The 27,616-nt window shown below is 45.6% G+C and overlaps 1 long non-coding RNA gene across 1 annotated transcript in view; it reads right to left on the bottom strand.

Moving 5' to 3' along the window:
* Positions 1–13,631: 13,631 nt before the first annotated feature.
* Positions 13,632–27,616, bottom strand: part of LOC134480043 (uncharacterized) — a 37,335-nt gene continuing 23,350 nt past the window's right edge. Inside the window, exons 2-4 of the long non-coding RNA XR_015627632.1 lie at positions 18,474–18,720; positions 16,445–16,488; positions 13,632–13,888 (exon numbers count right to left, since the gene is read on the bottom strand). This is a non-coding gene — a long non-coding RNA (uncharacterized LOC134480043). The remainder of the gene's footprint in view (positions 13,889–16,444; positions 16,489–18,473; positions 18,721–27,616) is intronic.

Here is a 27,616-nt window from a genome sequence, read left to right as displayed (position 1 = left end):
TCCACCATGATCAAGTAGGCTTCATCCCAGGCATGCAGGGATGGTTTAATATACGGAAAACCATCAACGTGATCCATTATATAAACAAACTGAAAGAACAAAACCACATGATCATTTATTTCATTAGATGCTGAGAAAGCATTTGACAAAATTCAACACCCCTTCATGATAAAAGTCCTGGAAAGAATAGGAATTCAAGGCCCATACCTAAACATAGTAAAAGCCATATACAGCAAACCAGTTGCTAACATTAAACTAAATGGAGAGAAACTGGAAGCAATCCCACTAAAATCAGGGACTAGACAAGGCTGCCCACTCTCTCCCTACTTATTCAATATAGTTCTTGAAGTTCTAGCCAGAGTAATCAGACAACAAAAGGAAGTCAAGGGGATACAGGTCGGAAAAGAAGAAGTCAAAATATCACTATTTGCAGATGATATGATAGTATATTTAAGTGATCCCAAAAGTTCCACCAGAGAACTACTAAAGCTGATAAACAACTTCAGCAAAGTGGCTGGGTATAAAATTAACTCAAATAAATCAGTAGCCTTCCTCTACACAAAAGAGAAACAAGCAGAGAAAGAAATTAGGGAAACGACACCCTTCATAATAGACCCAAATAATATAAAGTACCTCGGTGTGACTTTAACCAAGCAAGTAAAAGATCTGTACAATAAGAACTTCAAGACACTGAAGAAAGAAATTGAAGAAGACCTCAGAAGATGGAAAGATCTCCCATGCTCATGGATTGGCAGGATTAATATAGTAAAAATGGCCATTTTACCAAAAGCGATCTACAGATTCAATGCAATCCCCATCAAAATACCAATCCAATTCTTCAAAGAGTTAGACAGAACAATTTGCAAATTCATCTGGAATAACAAAAAACCCAGGATAGCTAAAACTATCCTCAACAATAAAAGGACTTCAGGGGGAATCACTATCCCTGAACTCAAGCAGTATTACAGAGCAATAGTAATAAAAACTGCATGGTATTGGTACAGAGACAGACAGATAGACCAATGGAATAGAATTGAAGACCCAGAAATGAACCCACACAGCTATGGTCACTTGATTTTTGACAAAGGAGCCAAAACCATCCAATGGAAAAAAGATAGCATTTTCAGCAAATGGTGCTGGTTCAACTGGAGGTCAATATGTAGAAGAATGCAGATCGATCCATGCTTATCACCCTGTACAAAGCTTAAGTCCAAGTGGATCAAGGACCTCCACATCAAACCAGACACACTCAAACTAATAGAAGAAAAACTAGGGAAGCATCTGGAACACATGGGCACTGGAAAAAATTTCCTGAACAAAACACCAATGGCTTATACTCTAAGATCAAGAATCAACAAATGGGATCTCATAAAACTGCAAAGCTTCTGTAAGGCAAAGGACACTGTGGTTAGGACAAAACGGCAACCAACAGATTGGGAAAAGATCTTTACCAATCCTACAACAGATAGAGGCCTTATATCCAAAATATACAAAGAACTCAAGAAGTTAGACCGCAGGGAGACAAATAACCCTTTTAAAAAATGGGGTTCAGAGCTAAACAAACAATTCACAGCTGAGGAATGCCAAATGGCTGAGAAACACCTAAAGAAATGTTCAACATCTTTAGTCATAAGGGAAATGCAAATCAAAACAACCCTGAGATTTCACCTCACACCAGTGAGAATGGCTAAGATCAAAAACTCAGGTGACAGCAGATGCTGGCGAGGATGCGGAGAAAGAGGAACACTCCTCCATTGTTGGTGGGATTGCAGACTGGTACAACCATTCTGGAAATCAGTCTGGAGGTTCCTCAGAAAATTGGACATTGAACTGCCTGAGGATCCAGCTATACCTCTCTTGGGCATATACCCAAAAGATGCCCCAACATATAAAAAAGACACGTGCTCCACTATGTTCATCGCAGCCTTATTTATAATAGCCAGAAGCTGGAAAGAACCCAGATGCCCTTCAACAGAGGAATGGATACAGAAAATGTGGTACATCTACACAATGGAATATTACTCAGCTATCAAAAACAACGACTTTATGAAATTCGTAGGCAAATGGTTGGAACTGGAAAATATCATTCTGAGTGAGCTAACCCAATCACAGAAAGACATACATGGTATGCACTCATTGATAAGTGGCTATTAGCCCAAATGCTTGAATTACCCTAGATGCCTAGAACAAATGAAACTCAAGACGGATGATCAAAATGTGAATGTTTCATGCCTTCTTTAAAAGGGGAACAAGAATACCCTTGGCAGGGAAGAGAGAGGCAAAGATTAAAACAGAGACTGAAGTAACACCCATTCAGAGCCTGCCCCACATGTGGCCCATACATATACAGCCACCCAATTAGACAAGATGGATGAAGCAAAGAAGTGCAGACCGACAGGAGCCGGATGTAGATCGCTCCTGAGAGACACAGCCAGAATACAGCAAATACAGAGGCGAATGCCAGCAGCAAACCACTGAACTGAGAATAGGACCCCCCGTTGAAGGAATCAGAGAAAGAACTGGAAGAGCTTGAAGGGGCTCGAGACCCCATATGTACAACATTGCCAAGCAACCAGAGCTTCCAGGGACTAAGGCACTACCTAAAGACTATACATGGACTGACCCTGGACTCTGACCTCATAGGTAGCAATGAATATCCTAGTAAGAGCACCAGTGGAAGGGGAAGCCCTGGGTCCTGCTAAGACTGAACCCCCAGTGAACTAGATTGTTGGGGGGAGGGCGGCAATGGGGGGAGGGTTGGGAGGGGAATACCCATAAGGAAGGGGAGGGGGGAGGGGGATGTTTGCCCGGAAACCGGGAAAGGGAATAACACTCGAAATGTATATAAGAAATACTCAAGTTAATAATAATAAAAAAAAAAAAAAAAAAAAAAAACAACGCCAACAAACCAGAGCTTCCAGTGAATAAACCACTACTCAAAGACTATACATAGACTGACCCAGGGCTCCAACTGCATACCTAGCAATGAATAGACTTGTTGGGGCACTAGGGGAAGGGGAAACCCTTGGTCCTGCCAAGGGTGGACAACCAGTGCAGCAGAGTATGGAGCAGGGGCAGTAATGGGGATCTACAGTGTTCAATAACTGGTGGGGGGCAAGGGAGGGGAGGGAAGGTTGTTTATGGACAAGTAAGTGGGAAGCGCATAAGGTTTGACATGTAAGTAAAGAAAAATATCTAATAAAAAAATAAAAAAAAAATAAAAAAAAAGAGGGCCCTTGGTGAACCACAAGAAACTCTGTGGTGCATCCTGCTGGCTCCATGGCAGAGCTCCTACCACTACCCTCTAAATGGTCAGTCCACACCTTGTTTTCTTGCCCCACTGTCACAGAGAATGCCTTACCAATGAAGAGGACAGACAGACAGACAGACACACACACACACACGCATACACACACACACACATACACACACACACACACACACACACACACACTCCAAAGCAATCTGGCAGCATAATCGTGCTGAGCTTCCAGTCATCCTGCAGCACAACCTGGAGCTACCCCATTGCTGGGCCGGAGTCCTCCATCATGAGGGGAGGGACCATGGTGTTCAATTCTCAGCAGTATCTACAGCTGTCAGCTTCGTGTTGGTAGCGTGAGATCAGCCACGGTGGGGCTATTTACACCACAGAAATTGGCAAACAGGACAAATCAGGGTCCCACTGCTTGAGCTAACAATCCAATCCTCCTTCCAGTGGCCAGGAACTGAGCAGCTGGCTGAAGCAGATTGTCCGGCAAGCTCAGCATCCGGCTGCTTTCCAGGGACTCACCCCTAATTAATATGGATGCACATCTGGCCAGCAGCAGGCCGCAACCCGCATATCAGCGCTCATGCGCATGAGTGTACCCACACATCCTGTCTAGTGTATCCCTGGACATAGTCAGAGGAGGGAAGGAGACGGCCCCCTGCGCTCATCAATTACAAGAACAAGCTCTGAGCCCCTGAGTCCTGAGTGTTACCCAACACTCTTCCCTTGTATCCCTACTCCGCCACCCCAGCCACAGTAAGATCAAACCTCCAGCATCCCAAGACTGTCACTGAAGAGCACCGCCATGCTGGCCCTAACCCCTGTCATTATGACACACCCATCCCCAGACGTTCAGTCTATAACAGTTGTGTTTGGGGCATCTCTGCCACTTAGACTTAGGGCCTGATGCTCACTGAAGCTAGTCCACATGGCAGTGCCTCCTCTGTCCTCGCACATCCCATAACCTAGGTGACCTCTCCACTGAGGCCAGGTGAGGGGTTGTCTGAGAGATAGGGAGGGCTGCTCTGGGGAAGGGGTCTGGGCCAGACTATTGCTCTCCATGCTGTGGTTTTGTCTGATGTTGCTGTCTTCCCAATCACACACTCAAGTACCTCCCTCTCCCTCCCAGTGTGCTCTGCAGAAGTTTCCAGTTTAAAACTTGACAATATGACCTTGAATATCCTAGAGAAAAACCAGCCACACGTTTTAAAAGTCATTAAAATGGCCCTACAAAGATTGGTATCTTTTTAAAAGAAAACAGTCTGGCCAGATGTGTTGGGCAAGTCTTTAACACTAACACTTGGGAGGTAGAGACAGATGGATCTCTGTGAACATAAAGACAGTCTGGTCTCCATGGCAAGTTCCAGGCCTGCCAGGGTGTTTACCAAAGAGCCCAGGCTAGCTTCAAACTGTCTAGATGCCCAGGCTGGCCTTGAACTTTAATCTTCCTATTCCAGCTTCCCAAGCTCTGGTATTACAAGCATAAAACACCACATCCAACTGGCTTGGTTTCCCTGCCTGTTGTTATGATAATATACCCTAACAAAAATCTATTTGCTTCACAATTCCAGGTTGCAGCCCATCACTGTGAGGAAGTTAAGGTGGTGGAAACTTAGGCTGAGAGGGATGTTACAGTCAACATCACATCCAGAGCAGAGAGCAAAGCATGCACACTAGTGCTCAGCTCTATTTCTCTATTTGTGCAATCCAGAATCCCCAGCAGAGGGAATGGTGCTGCCCACAGTGGACAGATCTTCCTACTAATCAAGCAACTTCAGGCAGACAGGTCAACTTAATCTAAACGATCTCTCGTTAAGACTCCCTTCTAGGTCATTCTAGTGTGACAAGATGACAAGCCACCATACCAGCTAACTGGTATCTTTATGAAAAGCAAGAGTTTGGGCCCCAAGACAAACTCTGAGGGAGGACAATGTGAAACAGGGCAAGAGACACCATGAACAGTCAAGAAGGTCTTACTAAGCAGGTCATCTTAACAGTCCTAGGAGTCGACTGCACCAGTGGACCATGGGGCATTTCAGCATTGTGGTGGTTTGAATAGAAATGGCCCCCAATAGGCTCTCATAGTTGAATGCTTGGTAATCAGGAAGTGGTGATATCTGACAGGGATTAGGAGATATGGCCTTGCTGGAGGAAGTGCTCCAACCAGAAATGCTCAAGCCAGACCCAGTGTCTCTCTCTCTTCCTGTTGACTTCAGATCTGGATGTAGAACTCTCAGCTACCACATCTGCCTTCACACCGCCACGCTTCCTGCCATGATGATAATGGACTAAACCTCCGAAACTATAAACGAGCCCCAGGTATATGTTTTCTTTTATAAAAGTTGCTGTGGTCATGGCGTCTCTTCACCGTAATAGAACTGACTAAGACAGGCGCCCATTGCTGTGAGACAGTGTTGCTGGTAGTGCTCTGCAGCAGCCCTGTTGGCCAACACATGCTCTCTGTGAAGGAACTGGGAGACACACTCGGGGCAACTCAGTTTCAAGGTCTTCCCAAAGCTGCAGCATTGATTCTGCTCCACTGATCCTCATAGCAGAGGCCTGCTCAGGCCCAACAGATGCTGCTTGTCCCCTCAGACAGATAAGGAAACTGTGGTGGTTTGGATAGAAATGGCCCCCATAGGCTCATAGAGTTGAATGCTTGATGAATAGGAAGTGGCACTACTTGACAGGGATTAGGAGGTATGGCCTTGCTGGAGGAAGTCACTCGAGGCGGGCTTTGGGTGAAACAGAGATTCAGAACGCTCACTAAAAAGTGCACCACCAAGTTAATCGTGGAGCCATGCCTAAAAGCAAAGTCTCCCTCACTGAGAGGCCAAGAGTATTGCATAGTGAAACCACTCTTCTCAAATATATGCATGATTCTTCTGTGAGGCCCTGGGACTGGGGGAGTCTGAGGAACCCTCCACCCTCCCCTTCTTCCCCAGGGAAAAGTTTCAGACCAAGGTCAATTTATTAATCATATTTCTCACTGCTTTGACAAAATGCCAGAGGAAAGCAACTGAAGGAAAGGTTGATTGTGGCTCACGGTTTAAAGGTATAGCCATCATGGCAGGGATGCATGGTACTGACGCAGCTCTAAGCTGTGGCTGCGTCAGGTTAAGCTGTACCCTCAGTCATGAAGCAGAAAGATGAACGCAGGAGTGAGTGCTGGGAGTCAGCTTTCTCTCCATTGTATCATCTTGGGACGCCATATTTGCCCTCCTCAGTTAAACCTCTGGAAGCACTGCCTCACCCTCACCTCAGACACAGCCCAGAGGTGTGACTCCGGGAAGATTCTAAATCCAATCAAGTCAGAGGATGAACGAGAACAGTGAGTGAAAGCATCAGGCAGCTCCCAGTCAGCCCCATAGCTGGGCCCCAGGTCCAGACCAAGTGAAGCCCTCTCTGGGGGCGGAGCTTCGCTCTGGCCAGTTCGGCAGCTCCTCTATAAGGGCCAATGTACAAGTGTGAGGGAGGATCATGAACCGGAAAGTACCACGGTGGCTCTGTGACAGGTTAGCTCATAGTACCATCGCAGTACCAGCCTTCACACGAGGAAGGTATAGGTGCCCTCACCCCATGCCAGAGAACACAGGCCCAGCAGGCAATCTCTCCTCAGAAACGTGAAGTATAAATGTGGGTGCAAACTGGCACCCACTCACTCTGTACAAAGACCTAGAAAGTGCCAATGGTGGGAACGTTTCTTCCGTTCCTTTACTGGTGGACAAGTGATCTCTGAAATATCCATGCAAGGGGGCTGGAGAGATGGCTCAGTGGTTAAGGGAGCACTGGCTGATCTTCCAGAGGTCCTGAGTTCAATTCCCAGCAACCACATGGTAGCTCACAACCATCTGTAATGGGATCTGATGCCCTCTTCTGGTGTGTCTGAGGACAGCGGCAGTGTACTCATGTACACAAAATGTATAAAAGTAAAGTCTAAAAATAAAGTCTAAAAAATCTATGCAAAAAGAAAAATAGTGTTTGGTTTTCAATTTGACCCTTACCCGTCATCAAAATATGATATGGTTGCTTATTGTAATGTAAATTATATATATATGTATATATGTGTATATATGTATATATATATATGTTACATATAATATAAATATGAAACTATAAAGTTCTGCATTCATCTTTCTGCTTCATGACTGAGGGTACAGCTTAACCTGATGCAGCCACAGCTTAGATGGCTATACCTTTAAACCATGAGCCAACCTGAGTTAGATCCCCAGAATCCACTGTAGAAGGAGCAAACTAGTTCTAAAAGTTATCCTCTGACCTCTGCAAGGGAGCACATGTGCATGTACATGGGCACACACACACATACATGGGCATGCACATACTACAGATAAAATAATAGTTTTAGAGAGTTACACAGAACACTTACACAGTCCTTACAACATTTACTCATACCACAGCCCTCGGGAGTATGTGCTATAATCTCAGATTAGACAACTTAGGCTCAGACATCTAAACAGAGGAGCTGGGATGCCAACCGGACCCTCTAGCACAGACCTGGGATTCTGACCACCAACTGCATCATCTACAAAGCCTTTTTTCTTTCTTTCTCATACAATACATCCTGACCACAGTTTCCCCTCTCTTCACTCCTCCCAGCACCGCCCCAACCTTTCTTCTCCCCAGCCCGCCGCTTCTCCATTTCCCTTCCAAAAAGAGCAGGCCTCCCAGGGATATCAACCAACCATGGTATAACCGGCTTCAGTAAGACTAGGCACAAACCCTCATATCAGGGCTGAGAGAAGAACCCAATAGGAGGAGAAGGGTCCCCAGAGCAGACAAAAAAGTCAGAGACAGCCCCTCCTCCCGGCGTTAGGAGTCCCACAAAGCCACCAAGCCAACAACATATCTAATAACGTATATGCAGAGGACCCATGCAAGCGTCCTGATTGTTGGTTCAGTCTCTGTGAGCACCTATGAGCCGTGCTTAGTTGGTTTTGGAGGCCATGCTCTCCTGATGTCTTCGATCCTTCTGGCTCCCAGATTTTTCCTCCCCATCTTCTGCGGGGTTCCCTGAGCTCCAAGGAGAGGGACCCACTGGAGATCTCCAATTTGTGTTCTCTCTGCCTAATGTTTGACTGTAGTCTGCATCTGCTCCTATCAGCCACTGAAGGAAGTCTCTCTGATGATGACTAGTCTAGGCAACAATCTATGAGAATATAAGGATAGCCTTAGGAATCATTTTGTTGGCTTTTTTCTATTCTAGGTCCGTGAGCTCTTCAGCCTCTGGTTCCTGGTCATCCAGGCAGTACTGGGCATGAGCTCCCTCTCATTGTCTGGACCTCAAGTTAGACCAGTCATTGGTTGACCACTCTACAAAGCCTTTTAACCTTTGAAATTCTTGCTGACTTTTTTAAATGGCAGAAAAATAAATGTTAGACATACTACTTGATCAAACAAAATGCTTACTCTTCCACACTACCATGGGTTTAAATTTTTTTAAGATCTTTCTTCCTTTACCTGGAATTAAAAGAATAGAGGAACCAAAAACATTCCCAGAGCAAAGGACCTCAGCCTGGACACCAGTAGAGACAGATAGCCTTATGTCTTCTTATCCCTCCTTCTGCCCCCTAGAAAGAAAGAAACACAGGCCTGGGTTGCCCTCTAGTGGCTGTGATGATAATTGCATCCAACACCTTCATCTCAGTGGATGACTTTCTACAGGCACACCTAACTGAGAAACCAAAGCTCCAACCCGTGCTGGAGCTGAGGCTGAACACTGAGCCCAAAGGCCAAACCACACCCACCAGCTGACAGGATGTCAGAATCAGGTCTCATGGATGCTCAGGTGATGGTGATTACATATCATGGGCAAAGCCCAGATTTTGATTCCCAGCATCAGATAAAACCAGGCACGGTAGCACAAGTCTATAATTCTAGCACTAAGGGAGGAAAGGCAGGTAGAACAGAAGTTCAAGGTTCTCTTCAGCTACAGAGCGAGTTGGAGGCCAGCCTGGGCTACGTGAAATTCTTTATTCAGGGGTGGGGTCACGTCTACTTTCAATAACACCTCCCGCCCTGACTTCTTTGGACCTAAGAAACCGGCTGTCAGTCCCAGAACAGGACAACGTACTTCTGTGGAATGTCAGATCTGGAGGAAGCCACCTGCCAACAGACAGCAAACAGCACATAAACCCTGTGGGGTCTGTCTTGTGTCCTGAGATGGCAGATGGCAGCCAAGCTAGTTCCATCAAGTCTGAGAGTCGGGCAGTGTGGAGTCATGGGCAGTGCCTCTCCAGTGAAGGCAGCCAGCCTCCCCTCCACCATTCTTACTTCAGAAGCTAGTGTGGCCCTCCCCACAAGGCCAGAGTGCATTAAGAGCCTGCAGGCTGTCAGGAGTAGTTGCCGACACCCCATTTATATTCCTAAGTAGAGGACTTGTTAATATGGAGCCTGCCTCTGGGGAAATGGGAATGTGAGGGGTGAGATGTGACAAATCGCAGCCCCGCGGCCAGGCTGAGAGCACTAATACCCACTTACGGCTCATTCATTAACCCTCGCTGGTCAGCGAGCCTTGGCTACCACAGGGCTGAGGGATAGCTTCCAGGAGCCCCTGGGCACTGGTGGAATGTGGCAGGGTGACCTCTCCTGCCAGCAGGTCACTAAAAGGCCCATGCAACAGATAACGGAAGACCCCTCCGGCCCCACAAAGTAGACAAGAGTGAGTCCCAAACCAGACCTCATTCCTTGGGACACAACTCCAAGCCCGAGTCTCAAATGAAAGGATCGAAGGTTGAAACAACTCCAGTTCATTTTGGCCACACCTAGCCTACACATGGAAAGGATCTGTCATCCATTGGACTATGACAATGGCAAGATATCCAGGCTCCCCTACCCATACTCCTAAACTTACACACACACAGCACAGCCTGCAGGCAGGGCAGGGCCTGGGCTGGACTAGGCTGGCTGGATACTACTTCCTCCTGTGGCTGGAGCCTGGTCCCAAGCAGAGCGAGTGTGCAGCTTGAGTAATGGCGGGCACAGATCCACCCGAATCCTGATAAGGGAGAATAATAACTTGTCAAAGATATATATGATATGTGTTTGCTTTCCCGACGGAATATCTATGGGGCTAATTCATCAAGCCAGCGGGCTGGCTGGAGACCCAGGGAGGAAAGCCAGGAGGGAGAAACACGTGACCACTAGTGACCCAGAGGAAGGATGGGAACCCGTGTGGTCTGCGTGGGCCACTGGAAGCTCACCAGGGCCCCGGCAAGCCCTGCGACTGCCTGTCCTGGGGTTGATCGGACGGCAGTCTGCGCGAAGCTCCGGGTTTGGAGACCAGGAAGGTGAGTGACCCCCAACCTGGAAGGGAATCAGCTGACCTCTGTCTCCTCCCACTGCCTTGGCCCTGCCCCCTGTCCTCTGAATGACAGCATGGCAAAAGTTCATTCCAAGAATGCTAAAGTGAAGGAAAAAGGAAAAAGAGAGAAAGAAAAGATATATAAGCTTAAAAATAAAGGGAAGGGAAGTCCCACACCCGCGGATCCCGGCCCACAGCAGCTCTCTGCTCCCAAACCCCGTGGGAGAGAGACCTCACCGCCTGATCAGGTGGGCACTCCTGAGGCTGCAGAGTGGAGGAGACCACCAACACTGCCCACCCCTGCCCACGTCCCTGGCCCAAGAGGCAGCTGCGTAAGGCCTCTGGGTTCCCGTAGGGGAGGGCCCAGGAGCGGCAGGACCCCTGCGCCTGAGACACCGCCAGAACCAGAAGGAAACAGACCGGATAAACAGTTCTCTGCACCCAAATCCCGTGGGAGGGAGAGCTGAACCTTCAGAGAGGCAGACACGCCTGGGAGACCAGGGGAGGCTGCACTCTGTGCACGTCCAGACGCCAGAGGAAAACACCAAACACCATCTGGAACCCTGGTGTGTGGAGGCTCCCAGAAAGAGCGGCGCAGATCTTCCCGGTTGCTGCCACAGCGGAGAGGACTTGGGCAGTACCCCACGAGCAAACTTGAGCCTTGGAACCGCAGGTAGGACCAACTTTTCCCCTGCAAGAAACCTGCCTGGTGAACTCAGGACACACAGAGGCAAAATTCCTCTGGGACCGGGCACTTCCTGTGTTTACCGGAAGTCCCACACCCGCGGATCCCGGCCCACAGCAGCTCTCTGCTCCCAAACCCCGTGGGAGAGAGACCTCACCGCCTGATCAGGTGGGCACTCCTGAGGCTGCAGAGTGGAGGAGACCACCAACACTGCCCACCCCTGCCCACGTCCCTGGCCCAAGAGGCAGCTGCGTAAGGCCTCTGGGTTCCCGTAGGGGAGGGCCCAGGAGCGGCAGGACCCCTGCGCCTGAGACACCCCCGGAACCAGAAGGAAACAGACCGGATAAACAGTTTCTGCACCCAGATCCCGTGGGAGGGAGAGCTGAACATTCAGAGAGGCAGACACGCCTGGAAGACCAGGGGAGGCTGCACTCTGTGCACGTCCAGATGCCAGAGGAGAACACCAGGCGTCATCTGGAGCCCTGGTGTGCGGAGGCTCCCGGAAAGAGCGGCGCAGATCTTCCCGGTTGCTGCCACAGCGGAGAGGACCCCACGAGCAGTACCCTACGAGCAAACTTGAGCCTTGGATCCACAGGTGGGACCAACTTTTCCCCTGCAGGAAACCTGCCTGGTGAACTCAAGACACAGGCCCACAGGAACAGCTGAAGACCTGTAGAGAGGAAAAACTACACGCCCGAAAGCAGAACACTCTGTCCCCATAACTGGCTGAAAGAAAACAGGAAAACAGGTCTACAGCACTCCTGACACACAGGCTTATAGGACAGTCTAGCCACTGTCAGAAATAGCAGAACAAAGTAACACTAGAGATAATCTGATGGCGAGAGGCAAGCGCAGGAACCCAAGCAACAGAAACCAAGACTACATGGCATCATCAGAGCCCAATTCTCCCACCAAAACAAACACGGAATATCCAAACACACCAGAAAAGCAAGATCTAGTTTCAAAATCATATTTGATCATGATGCTGGAGGACTTCAAGAAAGACATAAAGAGCTCCCTTAGAGAACAAGTAGAAGCCTACAGAGAGGAATCGCAAAAATCCCTGAAAGAATTCCAGGAAAACACAATCAAACAGTTGAAGGAATTAAAAATGGAAATAGAAGCAATCAAGAAAGAACACATGGAAACAACCCTGGACATAGAAAATCAGAAGAAAAGACAAGGAGCTGTAGATACAAGCTTCACCAACAGAATACAAGAGATGGAAGAGAGAATCTCAGGAGCAGAAGATTCCATAGAAATCATTGACTCAACTGTCAAAGATAATGTAAAGCAGAAAAAGCTACTGGTCCAAAACATACAGGAAATCCAGGACTCAATGAGAAGATCAAACCTAAGGATAATAGGTATAGAAGAGAGTGAAGACTCCCAGCTCAAAGGACCAGTAAATATCTTCAACAAAATCATAGAAGAAAACTTCCCTAACCTAAAAAAAGAGATACCCATAGGCATACAAGAAGCCTACAGAACTCCAAATAGATTGGACCAGAAAAGAAACACCTCCCGTCACATAATAGTCAAAACACCAAACGCACAAAATAAAGAAAGAATATTAAAAGCAGTAAGGGAAAAAGGTCAAGTAACATATAAAGGCAGACCTATCAGAATCACACCAGACTTTTCGCCAGAAACTATGAAGGCCAGAAGATCCTGGACAGATGTCATACAGACCCTAAGAGAACACAAATGCCAGCCCAGGTTACTGTATCCTGCAAAACTCTCAATTACCATAGATGGAGAAACCAAGATATTCTATGACAAAACCAAATTTACACAATATCTTTCTACAAATCCAGCACTACAAAGGATAATAAAGGGTAAAGCCCAACATAAGGAGGCAAGCTATACCCTAGAAGAAGCAAGAAACTAATCATCTTGGCAACAAAACAAAGAGAAGAAAAGCACACAAACATAACCTCTCGTCCAAATATGAATATAACAGGAAGCAATAATCACTATTCCTTAACATCTCTCAACATCAATGGCCTCAACTCCCCAATAAAAAGACATAGATTAACAAACTGGATACGCAACGAGGACCCTGCATTCTGCTGCCTACAGGAAACACACCTCAGAGACAAAGACAGACACTACCTCAGAGTGAAAGGCTGGAAAACAACTTTCCAAGCAAATGGTCAGAAGAAGCAAGCTGGAGTAGCCATTCTAATATCAAATAAAATCAATTTTCAATTAAAAGTCATCAAAAAAGATAAGGAAGGACACTTCATATTCATCAAAGGAAAAATCCACCAGGATGAACTCTCAATCCTCATCTTCGGTTGGTTTATATACAAGTGTGCAATTTCTAGGCTTGAAAGTAAAATGATGCTATCTGGTGCTGGATAGAGGAGCCTTATTTTTTATTATGGCAGCTTGCTATTTTTGTAACATGGTGATTTGGTTGAACACAATAAAGTACAGTAGTAACTGATCTCCCCTTCTTCCTGGATGAGTGAGGAGATGATTAAATGTTGATGTCAGCATCCTTGAGCATATTCAGATGAGCTTCTGCTTCTGTTGAAAAGGATGCTGTGTTTGATTGTGGTCCGAAGCTTTGAAGCACTACTTGGCATTTCCTTCCTTGGAGGTCTCACTGTTTAAAAATAACAGATTTGATAGCTTGTTGGTAAGGTGAAGTCCAGCTTGTCTCCACTAGGTCATCTTCATGTGAATCCGGTGGTTATACGGTTTTGTTCTAGGGATATTTCATTTTTTTAATAACGGTTTTAGCTGACATTCATGGAGAGAATGAATCCTTAGAAGTGTGCCACTAGTGAAAGGAAATCCTGTCTAGAGTATGTTTCTTTACAAAGCTGTGTCACACCATCCTTTGGGCCCTCTGCTGGAAAAGTAGAATCAAGTCTCAAATAATGCCTTTTAAATTGTATCCTCTAGTATTATAGATGTAGGACAGTACTGTATCATACCTCTGTGGATGTAAAATAGCTTGTACCTGCTTTATGATACGTAGTAGTGACCGTGCTAGTAGTAGTGACAGAGCTGTTTTTAATGATGTTGCTCAGAATGTTTTCTTTCCAGATGATGATTGAGAAGCTAATTTTAAAAAAAATGGTGCCAGGTACCACAAGAGTAACAGAACTGTGCTGTTTTCTCGGGTTTTGTTTTTTTACTTTTTTTTTTTTAATGGAGTGTGCTGGATGTCTCTACAGTTTTGTTCAGATGACTGCAGAACCTGGAAAAGCTGTTGCTGCTGTTGATGCATAACACACTGCTATTATTGGTCTTTTTATATAAATATAAATATATATATACAGATATATAATTTGAATTTTTTGAAACTTTAGCTGTGCTGTCAACTTTGGAAAAAATTATCCCCGTTTACTGTGTTGAGTTGGCACTGTACAGAAATTAACAGCCATATTGGTCTAGAAATGTTGAACTTAAGTTTTTTCCATTTGTACAGGGGTAACACACTGTATTAAATATGTAAGGTCTTATCAACGTGGGTTTGATTACAAAAACTAATAAAGTATTCTCTAAATTTAAAAAAAAAAGAAAAAAAAATAAAGGGAAACCCACCTACCCACCTGGAAGCACTTGACTCAGAGGCTTCCACCTACGGCAGACCCACGGTGGGCGGGGCTCTCCTGTTCCTTAGTGATTCCTGATAGACAGCTCCCCCAACCCTGTCTCTGCCTTCCTCCTTTTTGACACAGTAATAAAAATAACCGAACTGATACGTGTCATTACGGCACCCCACACACTCATCTCCCAGAGATTTGCCTGTCCATGAGCACCCAGAGCCAGGTACCAATCTCCAGGCAGGATGGCCAACATCCAGCACCTCAAAGGAGTGCTCCTGGAGTTTTGGCCCTCCTCTTGCCTTGCCCAGCCCCGAGCCTCCATGCACCTGATCATCTAGTCTATTTCTTCCCAATTACTTTAGTGTTCCAGAATGACAGTCACCATTCCTTCAACACAGGGTAAAGGCCCTATCAGACACCAGGCCCAAACTTGGCACTGGGTACATTCTAGAAAGCAGAGGTGAAAGACCACCATTATTGGGCTCATGGTACATGGAGACACTTCCCTAGCTTCCATCAGCTCTCCCCTGCCCTAACTCCCTGAGGCCAGCAACTGAAGGGTTAACGTCTGACACAGTTCAGAAGGCCTCTAGGACCCTGCCCAGCTCTTGTTCTGTTTCCATCGCATTAGTCAGAGCTGATACCATTCTGTTGTTAAATATTTTGACTCTCACCCCAGTAGCACATCTGTACGCCCGTCCTGTGGGAATTCTGTGAGCATTACTCTGTAAGAAATTCTGTTGGCTCTCTCACCCTGCCATCCTCCCTCCTCCCTCTCTTCTTTCCTTCTCTTCCTTCTCTCCTTTTGTCCTGGCTTCCTCCTTCCCTCATTCTCTCCTCTCTTCCTTCTTTTCTCCCTTCCCTCCATTTCTCCCTTCCATCTCCCCCTCCCTCTTTCCTTTCTTTCTTTTTGAGGCCCCAGGCCTCCCCCCCAATATGTCCTCTCTCAGCCCTGGATCTAGCCATAGATCTGAGAGACCATTGGCAAGTGCTCTCAGGGCGGATCTCATCATCTTGACAGAAGCTGGTAACTTATATCCCAAGGGCTGGGAAACATGGAGGTCTGCCCCCAGGGTACCAACCTAGCCCCCTCCACGTGCCCCTCCTTCCTAGTGGTCACTGGAAGCCTATTCTAGCTTGCACTCTCACGCACACACAGATGGAGGGTCTGGGGCTGAAGGGTGCTCACCTGCTTCCCTTCAGGTAGAAGGGGAAAGGAAAGGGAAGGGAAGGAAAGGAGAGCTGGGCCCCACTAGGGCAGCCTGGAGCTAGAAGCAATTAACTTGGCGTTTTCAAACAAGGGCAGAGGAAGCAGGAGGCATGGGACTGAGTCAGCACATTGGAGAGGCAGGCGCCAGGCGGCTGCCTCAGCTCGTTAGCAGGACAGACTGAGCCAAGGAGATACAAGGTCAGGGAGAAGGGGATGAGAGCCCCCAGACACGGATGAGGTGGGGATTGTGTCAGGGGAAATGGCCTCAGACCCCTTCCTACCCCACCCCAGCCCCTGAGACTCTAGAAGGCCACTTGCCTAAGACCAGGGCTCATCCTCTTCTCCCCAATAAGAGGCATCCACCCACACACCCACCAGCAGACATCAGACTCACTTGTCTGCCAAGTGCTGGCCTCTCAGGAAGCTGTGCCCAAGGCCCTGGGAAGAACACAGGGATGGGGAGGCGGTTAGAGGACATTAGAGTGTTGAGAGCCTCTGAAAAGAAAACAGTCTGTTAGGGCTGACATTTAAATACAGAACGTAGAGTTGGGGTTGTAGCTCAGTTAGCAGAGAGCAAACCCAGCATGTTCTAAGCCCCACTTTCAACCCCAGCCCCCCATAAGCAGGTATGACAGCACACACTCATAATCCCAGCACTTCGAGGGTCCAAAAAGATCAGACGTTTAAGGTCATCCTCAACTCTGTAGTGAACTCAAGGTCAGCCTAGACTATATGAGGCCAAATAATTACATGCCCCCAAATAATAAAATAGTATGTATACCCCGATGTTTACTGGGGGGGGGGGGGAGTGAACGGCTGAATTTGACAGAGTCCCTTGCCAGGTTCTGGAAGTCATCCCTATGTCACCTATGTCCCTGGAAGGGACAGAGGCTGGGTGGTTGGTGTGCAAAGCAACCCATTCACATCCATCCACTGGAAAACACCAGAGCTGGGAGCTGCATTAGGGCTGTCTTTCTCCATAGCCTATGTTCTTCCCAACTCAGAGGTGGGCAGGGCATGAGAAGAGATGGTGCTGAAAGGAGAGGAGCCCATGGAACTAGCAAGGTCTAAGGGCCAAGTGTAAGAGAAAGGAGGAGAATGCCCGCAACTCTACCACCTTCAGTTGGACATGAACCAGCACACCCCAGAACCTCTACACGGGGCCCCTACTGTAGGTCTCTGACCCTGCCTGATAGGCACGCCACAGCCGGATTGCTCGAACCACCCAGGACAGAAAGCTTTCTCCTAGAGCAAGAATTCACCAGCACATCATCCTGCCGGTTCACCACTGACGATTCTACCGGTTGTGAAGAAGAGGCTGTGTGGAGTTCCTTCTGACCCTAAAGCTATTGTTCCTTTCCTGGCAAAGAAGGGAGGGGGCTTAGAACAAGAGCTACAGGATGTGGAAAGGGTGGGTGGCAGTCTAGAACTAGGGGTTGGGGCGCGGGGGCTCATATTAGCCAAACCAGGGCCACAGTGTCCATGAGATACACCAGCTCTCGGGCAGCAGGAGCTACCAGGAAAAGACAGAGCCCAGCCAAGAGACAATGAATCCCAGGGCTGAGTTCTCCAGCACAGTCACCACGGGGGCACCCTGATGATGTCACTACTTTAGTTCCATGATGCCCATCGGTCCCATTCTTCCCATCTTTTCCCGATGTCAGCATGGATGTATTTTCCTCGTTAGTCTACCCAAGTGAGATTAGAAGAACCTATAGGTAATTGTTTTTATTTAAAAAAAAATCATACAAGAGGCAAGTGTGCCAGACATGCTTGTTTAAGGACATAATTAGCACATACTAAATCCCCCTAGTGATGCCCTTGGGGACAGGGCTTTTGACCTTTTGTCCCCTGCTTTCCCTTTGGTGGCCCAGCACATGGATCTTTGTGATAAACGGATGACCAAGTCAGGGGAAAGTCCTGTCTGGTGTGAGGGAGGCACACCAAAGCTCTTCTCTCAAACATGCACACATCACAAACACCTCAGACCACACAAGACTTCCGGCTGCCCCCACGAAGCACACCTCACACACAAGGTTCCCTGTGAATCCCTTTCTGACCCAGACTCTTTCTACCCCCTCAGTTCTACACTTCTCCTTCCCACCCTCTGGCTTTACCACACCAGGACTTGCTACCATGGCAGATACCTGTCACCTGACAGCCCACCACCTGGATGACGTCATTCAATCTCCATGGTGCTTTCTGTACACAGGTATCTAGACCCTGTTTCCCAAACCCACCACTAAAAGGGACAGTGAGCATGAGTGCCCAGAGGTGCCTCCTAGGGTCTTCACAAGTTGCCGTATTCAAAACTATCAGTGCCATTATTGATTTATCCCAAAGACAATTAAGCATTACATATTCAATGATGTATAGACGACAGGCATCAGCTCTGTCCCTAGGAGTCATCACAGCTTGCTTACCTGCGTCCATGGTTCTGCCTGGGTCCTTACATCTCTTCCTTGATTCTATCCAGTGGTGTTTGGTTTCGTCGGCCCAACTTGGGCAGCCTTCAGCTCCCAGCTTGCGTGCAGAGTTGGCCTGCCCATAGGTCCTGCACTCCCAGAATAACTAAATGCAGACTTCCTCCACACACAGGAGTCTCTCGGATGAGTAATGGCTCAGGAGTCTCCCAGAGAGAAGATTTTCGGGAACCTGAATGCTACACTCCTGCCAAATCAAAACCACTTTTTACACTTCAGCAGCGAGAAACACCGTCCCACCAAGCGGAGAAGAATAGTTTCCGAACAATAGTGCCCAGCAAGTGAGGGTCAGAGCTGAGCAAGTCGTTCCACATGGGAGGAGCAAGAGATCAGCCCGGAGTTCCTAAGTGGTTCTGGCTCCAACCCCCCACCCACATACTTTACAGCAGTGTCTTCAACCCTCCTAATACTGTGACTGCGACCCTTTTATACAGTGCTCCATGTGGTGGTGACCCCCAACCGTGAAACCATTTTCACTGCTATTTCATAGCTATGATTTTGCTACTGTTGTGAATTATAGTGTAAATACCTGATATGTGACCCCTATGAAAGGGTCATTTGACCCCCGCCCCCGCCAAAGGTCATGCCCACAGGTTAAGAACTGCTGCTTTTGAGAGAAGGCTACCAGACCTTCCCGAGGTCACTAGACACTTATCCTACCTCCTGAGGGATGGCTGTGTTCACAGTTTTGGGGTCCTGTTCTAGTTTGCTCTCTGTTGCTGAGGCAAAACACTGACCCAAAGCAACGTGGGGGAGTAAAGGTTTTATCACAGCTTACAGCTTACACTGCACCATCAGGAGAAGCCAAGGCAGGAACATGGAGGCAGGAAGGGAGGCAGAACCCGTAGAGGAGCCCTGCTTACTGGCTTCTCTTACTGGCACACTCAGCCAGTTTTCTTACACAACCCGGGCCTTGCCGCCTAGACATGGCACTGTCCACAGTAGACTGGGCCTTCCTACATAAATTAGCAATTTTTTTCCTTTTCTCCATCTTTATTAAATTGATTATTTCTTATTTACATTTCGATTGTTATTCCCCTTCCCAGTTTCCAAGCAAACATCCCCCCTAACCCCTCCCCCCTCTCCTTCTATACGGTTGTTCCCCTCCCCATCCTCCCTGCATTACTGCCTTCTCCCCAACAATCACATTCACTGGGAGTTCAGTCTTGGCAGGACCAAGGGCTTCCCCTTCCACTGGTGCTCTTACTAGGTTATTCATTACTACCTATGAGGTCAGAGTCCAGGGTCAGTCCATGTATAGTCTTTAGGTAGTGGCTTAGTCCCTGGAAGCTCTGCTTGGTTGGCATTGTTGTTCATATGGGGTCTTGAGCCCCTTCAAGTTCTTTCAGTCCTTTCTCTGATTCCTTCAGCAGGGGTCCTGTTCTCAGTTCAGTGGTTTGCTGCTGGCGTTTGCCTATGTATTTGCCATATTCTGGCTGTGTCTCTCAGGAGAGATCTACATCCGGTTCCTGTCAGCCTGCACTTCTTTGCTTCATCCATCTTATCTAGTTTGATGGCTGTATATGTATGGGCCACATGTGGGGCAGGCTCTGAATGGGCATTCTTTCAGCCTCTGTTCTAAACTTTGCCTCCCTATTCCCTCCATAAATTAGCAATTTTAAAAGCCCCTCCCACACATACCCATAGGCCATTCTAAAAGAAATCAGTTCCTCCATTGAGGTTCCCTCGTCCCAGGTGAATGTTGAGTTGACAAAAACTAGCCAGCACAGGCCCCAAGTCAAGTCCTTTATTACCACAAGACATGAGGTTGGTATGGGTACAGACCACGGTGAGGCCAGGCCTGATGTCAAGTGACATTGCAGCAGCATCCAGGGACCCCAGCCAGGGCTGTATGGGCACTAACCAAACTTCAAGAGAATGTTTCCTCCAAATAGGCCCCAAGTTGGCTAATTCAGGGCTCATTTGCTGGATCTGTGAGAGCTACAGCTGAGGCTAACACATTGTCATAGGATGTCGTTGCTATGAACAGACACCATGACCAAGGCAACGCTTATAAGAACAACATTTAACTGGGGCTTGCTCACAGTTTCAGAGATTCAGTCCATTATCACGGCAGGAAGTGTGACAGCATCCCGGCAGGCCTGAGACTGAAGAAGGAGCTGAGAGTTCTGCACCTTGATCCGAAGGCAGCCAGAAAGAGACTCTCTTCCACACTGGGAGAAGCTTGAGCATAGGGCCTCAAAGCCCACCCCCACGGTGAGTGACACACTTTCTCCCAAAAGGCCACACCCACTCCAAAAAGGCCACACCTCCTAATAGTGTCAATTCCCATTGGCCAAGTGTATCCAAACCATAAGTATGTTCATTCTAATGTGGGCTTCTTTCTCCATGGCCTCCCAATTTAGAAGCTGGGCATCCTAAATGGTCAAACCAAGGTCTTAAGCTTCTAATCCCTGAAAGCCAAATTGTCACCTATTCCCAGGACATTGGCAATGACACACTGGAACCTTCCTTCCACGCCCCCATGCCATGCTTTCCTGAGTCATACATCTTCTTGGGGAGTTTCTTGTTTGGGCATTGAAAGGGAAGCCTGTGCTTCTCTTTTCCCTACCAGGAAAGCAGGTAGGCTAACTGTAGAGTTTCACCTCTCCTCCAAATTTGATCCTTCAGTGTCTCCCCACCCCATCCCCAGCTCTGTTGCAGACCACCTACTGCAGCCTCCCCTTGTCCTCCACCCCCAGCTCCAGAGAATCACACAGATCTTCCTCTCTAAAGTTCCCCCTCTCGCTCATCCTATTATCTCAGCCCCCAACAACAGCAGCCATTCCCTGGGAAGCCACCAACCAAACCTGCCAGAGCAAGAAATAGGCCAGTAAGGCAGGTAGGTGAACTTCAGACCTTCACTCACTCTCCTCTCCACCAAACCCAAGCTCCCAGTTTCATCTCCAGCTCTGTAGCCCTGTGGTCTCCAAACTCCTCCTCTATTTCCAGAACTAAGCAGATCCTAGTGAAACACCCTGCTTCCCTTCCTTCTGTTGACCACCCCCCAGTATCCCTCCCCAGCCTATCCTCATTCCTAAGTGTCAGCTCCTAACACCTAGAGATGCATTTTACACGCAGCCCCCAGAGGCCACACCTAAAAAAATCTCAGGTCAATTCTCTACTGAGCAACACACAACCACCAAACCCTCCTAAGAATGAGAGAGGACAGCCAAAATCAAGGAACAAAACACTCACCCAGCAAAGACAAGACCAGATATCAGCACCTAGACTTACAATCCTCATAAATCCAGATATTCAGATGCCAGTGTAGAAACACAATCAACAATAGTTAGGAAACGTCTCCACTGGAACCCAAACCTTACCACATCAGGCCCTGAGACTTGCAGCATGGCTGAAGCATAAGACAAAGACCTTAAAATGGTTTTTATGGGGCTGGAGAGGTGAGTCAGTGGTTAAGAGCACTGACTGCTCTTCCAGAGGTCCTGAGTTCAAATCCCAGCAACCACATGGTGGCTCACAACCATCTGTAATGGGATCTGATGCCCTCTTCTGGTGTGTCTGAAGACAGCTACAGTGTACTCATATATAATAAATAAATCTTTAAAAAACTGGCCTTTATGATTATGATAGAGATCCTTTAAAAGGAAGTGAACACATCTCTTGAAGAAATTAATAAATCCTTACAAAAAACACAAATAGTAGAAAGAAAGAAAAAAAAACAGTTCAAGACCTGAAAGTGGAAACAGAACAAATAAGAAAACTAAACCAAGGGAAATCTGAAATTGAAAATTTAGAAATTTGAACAGGATCCTCCGAAGTAAGCTTCAGCAATAGAATACAAGAAATAGAAGACAGAATCTCGGGCATTAAAGGCACAGTAGAAGACATTAATATCCCGGTCAAAGAAACTCTTAAGTCTAAAAACACAAAAATCCTGGCACAAAACATCCAGAAAATTTGGGACACTGTGAAAAGGCCAAGTCTAAGAATGATGGGAATAGAAGAAGAAAAAAAAAGACAGGTCAAAATCACAGAAAATATTTTCAACAAAATCATAGAAAAAAAATCCCTAACTAAAGAGACACCTAGGAAGAAGCATACAAAACACCATATAGAATGGACCATAAAGGAAAACAAAGGAAAAATATTAAAGACTGCAAGGGGAAAAGACAAAGTGACGTATAAAGGGAGACCTGCTAGAATAATACCTGACGTTTCAATGGAGACTGCAAAACCCAGAAGCATTACAGACTCTGAGACCATAGATGCCAGACCAAGACTACTATACCCAGCAAAACTTTCAATCACAATAGATGGAGAAAATAAGATGTTCTGTGATAAAACCAAATTTAAGCAATATCTATTTACAAATCCAGCCTTACACAGGGCATTAGAAGGAAACTTCCAACCTAAAGAGGTTAAATTATGCCCAAGAAAACACAAGGAATAAATGATCCCAGACCAGCAAATCAAAGGAGGGGAAACACACACACACACACACACACACACACACACACACACACACACACACACAGAATAACAGGAATCAACAAGCACTGCTCATTGATAACTCTCAACATCAATGATCTCAACTTCCTAGTAAAAAGACACAGACTAGCAAAATGGATGTGAAAACAGGATGCATCCTTCTAGTGCACCCAGGAAACACACATTAACATCAAGGGTAGGAAAAGTAAAAGGATGCAAAAAGATTTTCCAAATAGACCTAAAAAGCAGGCTAGTGCAGCCTCAAAACTAAACCTAATCAGAAGAGATAAAGTCACTGTAGCTCATCAAAAGAAAAATCCACCAAGAGGACATTATAATTCTTCACATCTATTCACCAAACACAAGAGCACCCACATTCATAAAGGAAACACTACCAAGCTTAATTCACATATTGACCCTCACACACCGCCCATAGTGGGAGACTTCAATCTTCTGCTCTCACGAATAGATAGGCCATCCAGACAAAAGGAAACAGAGAAATGCTGGAGCTGACATTATAAACCAAATGAACCTAACAGATATTTACAGAACATTTAATTCAAACACACAAATGAAACATACTTTCTTTTTAGCAACCCTTGGAACATTCTCCAAATTTGATCATAGTCTTGGACACAAAGCAAGTCTCAACAGATACAAGGAACTTGAAATAACTCCCTGCATCCTATCTGACCATCATGGGTTAAAGCTGGATATCAACAACAGAAAGCTTACAAACTCCCGGGAACTGAACAACTCACTACTAAATGAAAAATGTGTCAGAACAAAAATTAAGAAAGAAATTAAAGACTTTCTAGAATCAAATGAACATGAATACACAGCCAGCCCAAACTTCTGGGACACAATAAAGACAGTTTAAGAGTTCATAGCACTAAGTGCCTACCTAAAAAAAAAAAATTGGAGAGATCTCATAGAAATTAATGGCACTCTTGAAAGCTCTAGAACAAAAAGAAGTCACATCCAAAAGGAGTAGACAGCAGGAAATAATCAACTCAGGAATGAATTCAATAAAATAGAAACAAAAAAAAAATAGAAAAGGTCAATGAAATGAAGAGTTGGTTCTTTCCAAAAATCAATAAGATTGACAAACTGTTATTCAAATTAACTAAAAGGCAAAGAGAGAAGATCCAAATTAATAAAATTAGAGTTGAAGAAGGGGGGCATATCAGCAAACACCAGGGAATCCAGGGACTTATAGGGATATACTTTTAAAGTCTTTGCTGTACCAAATTCGAAAAGAAATGGATAATTTTCTCAATGCATATCACTTGCCAAAGTTAAATCAAGATCAGATAAACACTTTAGACAGACCTATAACTCCCTAGTGAGCTAGAAGCAATAATAAAAAGTTTCTCAACTGGAAGAAAGTCCAGGGACAGATGAATTTAGTGAAGAATTCTACCAGACTTTCTTTTTTGTGTTGTTTGTCTTGTTTATTTGTTTGTTTGGTTGGTTGGTTGGTTTAGTTGTTTTGTTGTTTTTCAAGACAGGTTACTCTGTGTTTCCCAGGCTGTCCTGGAACTCACTCTGAGACTTCAGAGTGCTCTACCAGGCTTGCAAAAAGGAGTTAATGCCAAATATTCCTCAAATTACTCCACAAAATAGAAACAGAATAAATATTGCTCAATTCATTTTATTAGGCTACAGTTACTCGCTATCCAAACCATATAAAGATCCAACAGAAAAAGAGAACTGCAGAGTGATTTCCCTTGAACATAGATGCAAACTTTCTCAATAAAATACTTACAAACTGAATCCAAGGACACAGCAAAAACGTCACCCACCATTACCAAGTAGTCTTCATCCCAGTTTCAGGGGTGGTTTGACATACATAAATTAATAAATGTAATTTACCACATAAACAAACTGAAAGAAACACACACACACACACACACACACACACACACAAATGGTCATCTTATTAGACACGAAAAAGGCCTTAAACAACATCTAACACCCCTTCATGATAAAAGTCTGGAGGGATTAGGGATACAAGGGGCACACCTAAACATAATAAAGGCAGTTTACAGCAAGCCCATAGCCAGCATCAACTTAAATTGAGAGAAACTCAAAGCAAATCCACTAAAATCAAGAACAAGACAAAGCGGGCTGGGGATTTAGCTCAGTGGTAGAGCGCTTACCTAGGAAGCACAAGGCCCTGGGTTCGGTCCCCAGCTCCGAAAAAAAAAGAACCAAAAAAAAAAAGAACAAGACAAAGCTGTCCACTCACTCTCTCCATACCTATTCAATACAGTACTTGAAGTCTTAGCCAGATTAATAAGACAACCGAAGGAGATCAAGGGGATACAAATTAGAAAGGAAGAAGTCAGAATACCTTTATTTGCAAATGATATGATTGTATATGTAAGTGACCCTAAAAATTCCACCAGGAACCAACCTTCAATAGCTGATAAACACCTTCAGCAAAGTAGCTGGATACAAAATTAACTCCAAAAAAATCAATAATCCTCTTTTATATTTCTGAGAAATAAATCAGGGAAATAAAACCTTTCACAAGTAGATTCAAGTAATATACAATATCTTGGGGTAACACTAACCCAGCAAGTGAAAGACTTGTTTGATAAACATTTTAAGACTTTGAAGAAAGAAATAAAAAATGTCAGAAAATGGAAAGATCTAAATTATTGGATCAGTAGGATTAATATAGTAACATTGGCTATCCTATCAAAAGCAATGTACAGTTCGAGCAATCCCCATCAAAATTCCAACACTGTTCTTCACAGATCGTGAAAGGACAGTTTTCATCTTCATATGTGTAGTGGTTTGAATATGGTTGGCCCAGAAGAAGTGGCACAATTAGAAGGTGACATTATTGGAGGAAGTGTGACCTTGTTGGAAGAAGTGCATCGGGGGCTGGAGAGATGGCTCAGCAGTTAAGAGCACTGACTGCTCTTCCAGAGGTCCTGAGTTCAATTCCCAGCAACCACGTGGTGGCTCACAACCATCTGTAATGAGATCTGATGCCCTCTTCTGGTGTGTCTGAAGACAGCTACAGTGTACTCAATACAGAAAATAAATAATTCTTTAAAAAAAGAGTTGCCTTGGTCATGGTGTCTCTTCACAGCAGTGGAAACCCTAAGACAATATGGAAACACAAAAAAGCTCAAGATAGCTAAAATGATCCTGAAAAATTAAAGAACTGCTAGGGATATCACCATTCTTGACCTCAAACCATGTTACAGAACTATAGTAATAAAAACAGCACGGTATTGTCACAAAAGCAAACACATTGATCAATGGAATATAATTGAAAACCCAGACATAAATCTGCATACTTATGGACATCTGATTTTTTTTAAAGATTTATTTTATGTATAGACTACACTCTCACTGTCTTCCCATGTGGTTGCTGGGAATTGAACTCAGAACCTCTGGAAGAGCACTAAGTGCTCTAAACTGTTGAGCCATCTCTCTATCCCCTGATTTTTTTTTTTAAAGAAGCCAGAAATACACACTGGGGGTGGGGGACAGCATCTTCAACAAAATGTGTTGTCAAACTGGACTGCTTCATATAGAAGAATCTAAATAGGTCCATAGTTATCGACCTGTACAAAAATTAACTCCAAATGGATCAAAGACCTCAGCAAAACCAGATAGACTGAACCTGATAGAAGAGAAAGTGGGGAATAGCCATGAAGGCATTGGCACAGCTGACAACTCTCTGAACAGAACACCATTAGCACAGACACTAACACCCACAAGTAATGGATGGGATCTCATGAAACTGACAGGCTTCAGTAAGGCAAAGGACACCGCCAATTAGACAAAGCAGCACCCTACAGAATGGGAAAAGATTGTTATCAATGACATACCAATAGGGGCCTCATATCTAAAATATATAAAGAACTCAGAAACTTTACATCAAGAAAGCAAATAACTCAATTAAAAGGGGGTATCATTTTAAACAGAATTCTCAAGGGAAAATTCAAATGGCTGAGGAGAATTTAAAGAAATGTCCAACATCCTTAGCTATCAGGAAAATGCCAATCAAAACTGCTTTAAGATGTCATTTTACATCCATCGGAATGTCTTAAGATCAGTAAAACAAATGGCAGCTCGTGCTGGTGAGACGTGGGGATGATGGGAGCACTCATCCATTGCTGGTAGGAGTGCCAGCTTGTGCAGTCACTATGGAAATCAGTGTAGTGTTTCCTCAGGAAGATGGGAATCAATCCACATCAAGATCCAGCTCTACCACTCTTGGACATACGCCCAAGGGATGCTCCCTTTATCCTACCACAGAGACACTTGCTTAACTGTGTTCATTGCTGCTCTATTCATAATAGCTAGAAACTGGAAACCACCTAGATGTCCCTCGACTGGCGAATGGATTTTTAAAAATGTGTACTTATTTACACAATGGAATATTAGTCATTTAAATAGTTAAATGATGGCAATCACAGGTAAATGAATGAATGGAATAAAATATCATTGAGTGAGATATTCCAGGCTGAGAAAGACAAATATGGTATGTATGCTCTCCTATGTGGATATTAGCAGTATCCTACTACATGGTTACAGTGATGACCAAGCTACAATACACAGAACCACAAAGGTTAGGCATAGAGTAAAAAACTTGAGGGAACAGA

Source organism: Rattus norvegicus, chromosome 8 (assembly GCF_021556685.1).
Source record: "Rattus norvegicus strain SHRSP/BbbUtx chromosome 8, alternate assembly SHRSP_T2T, whole genome shotgun sequence".
NCBI lineage: Eukaryota > Metazoa > Chordata > Mammalia > Rodentia > Muridae > Rattus > Rattus norvegicus.
Note: the sequence above shows the minus strand (reverse complement) of the source record. Positions and strands in the feature narration are given on the sequence as shown.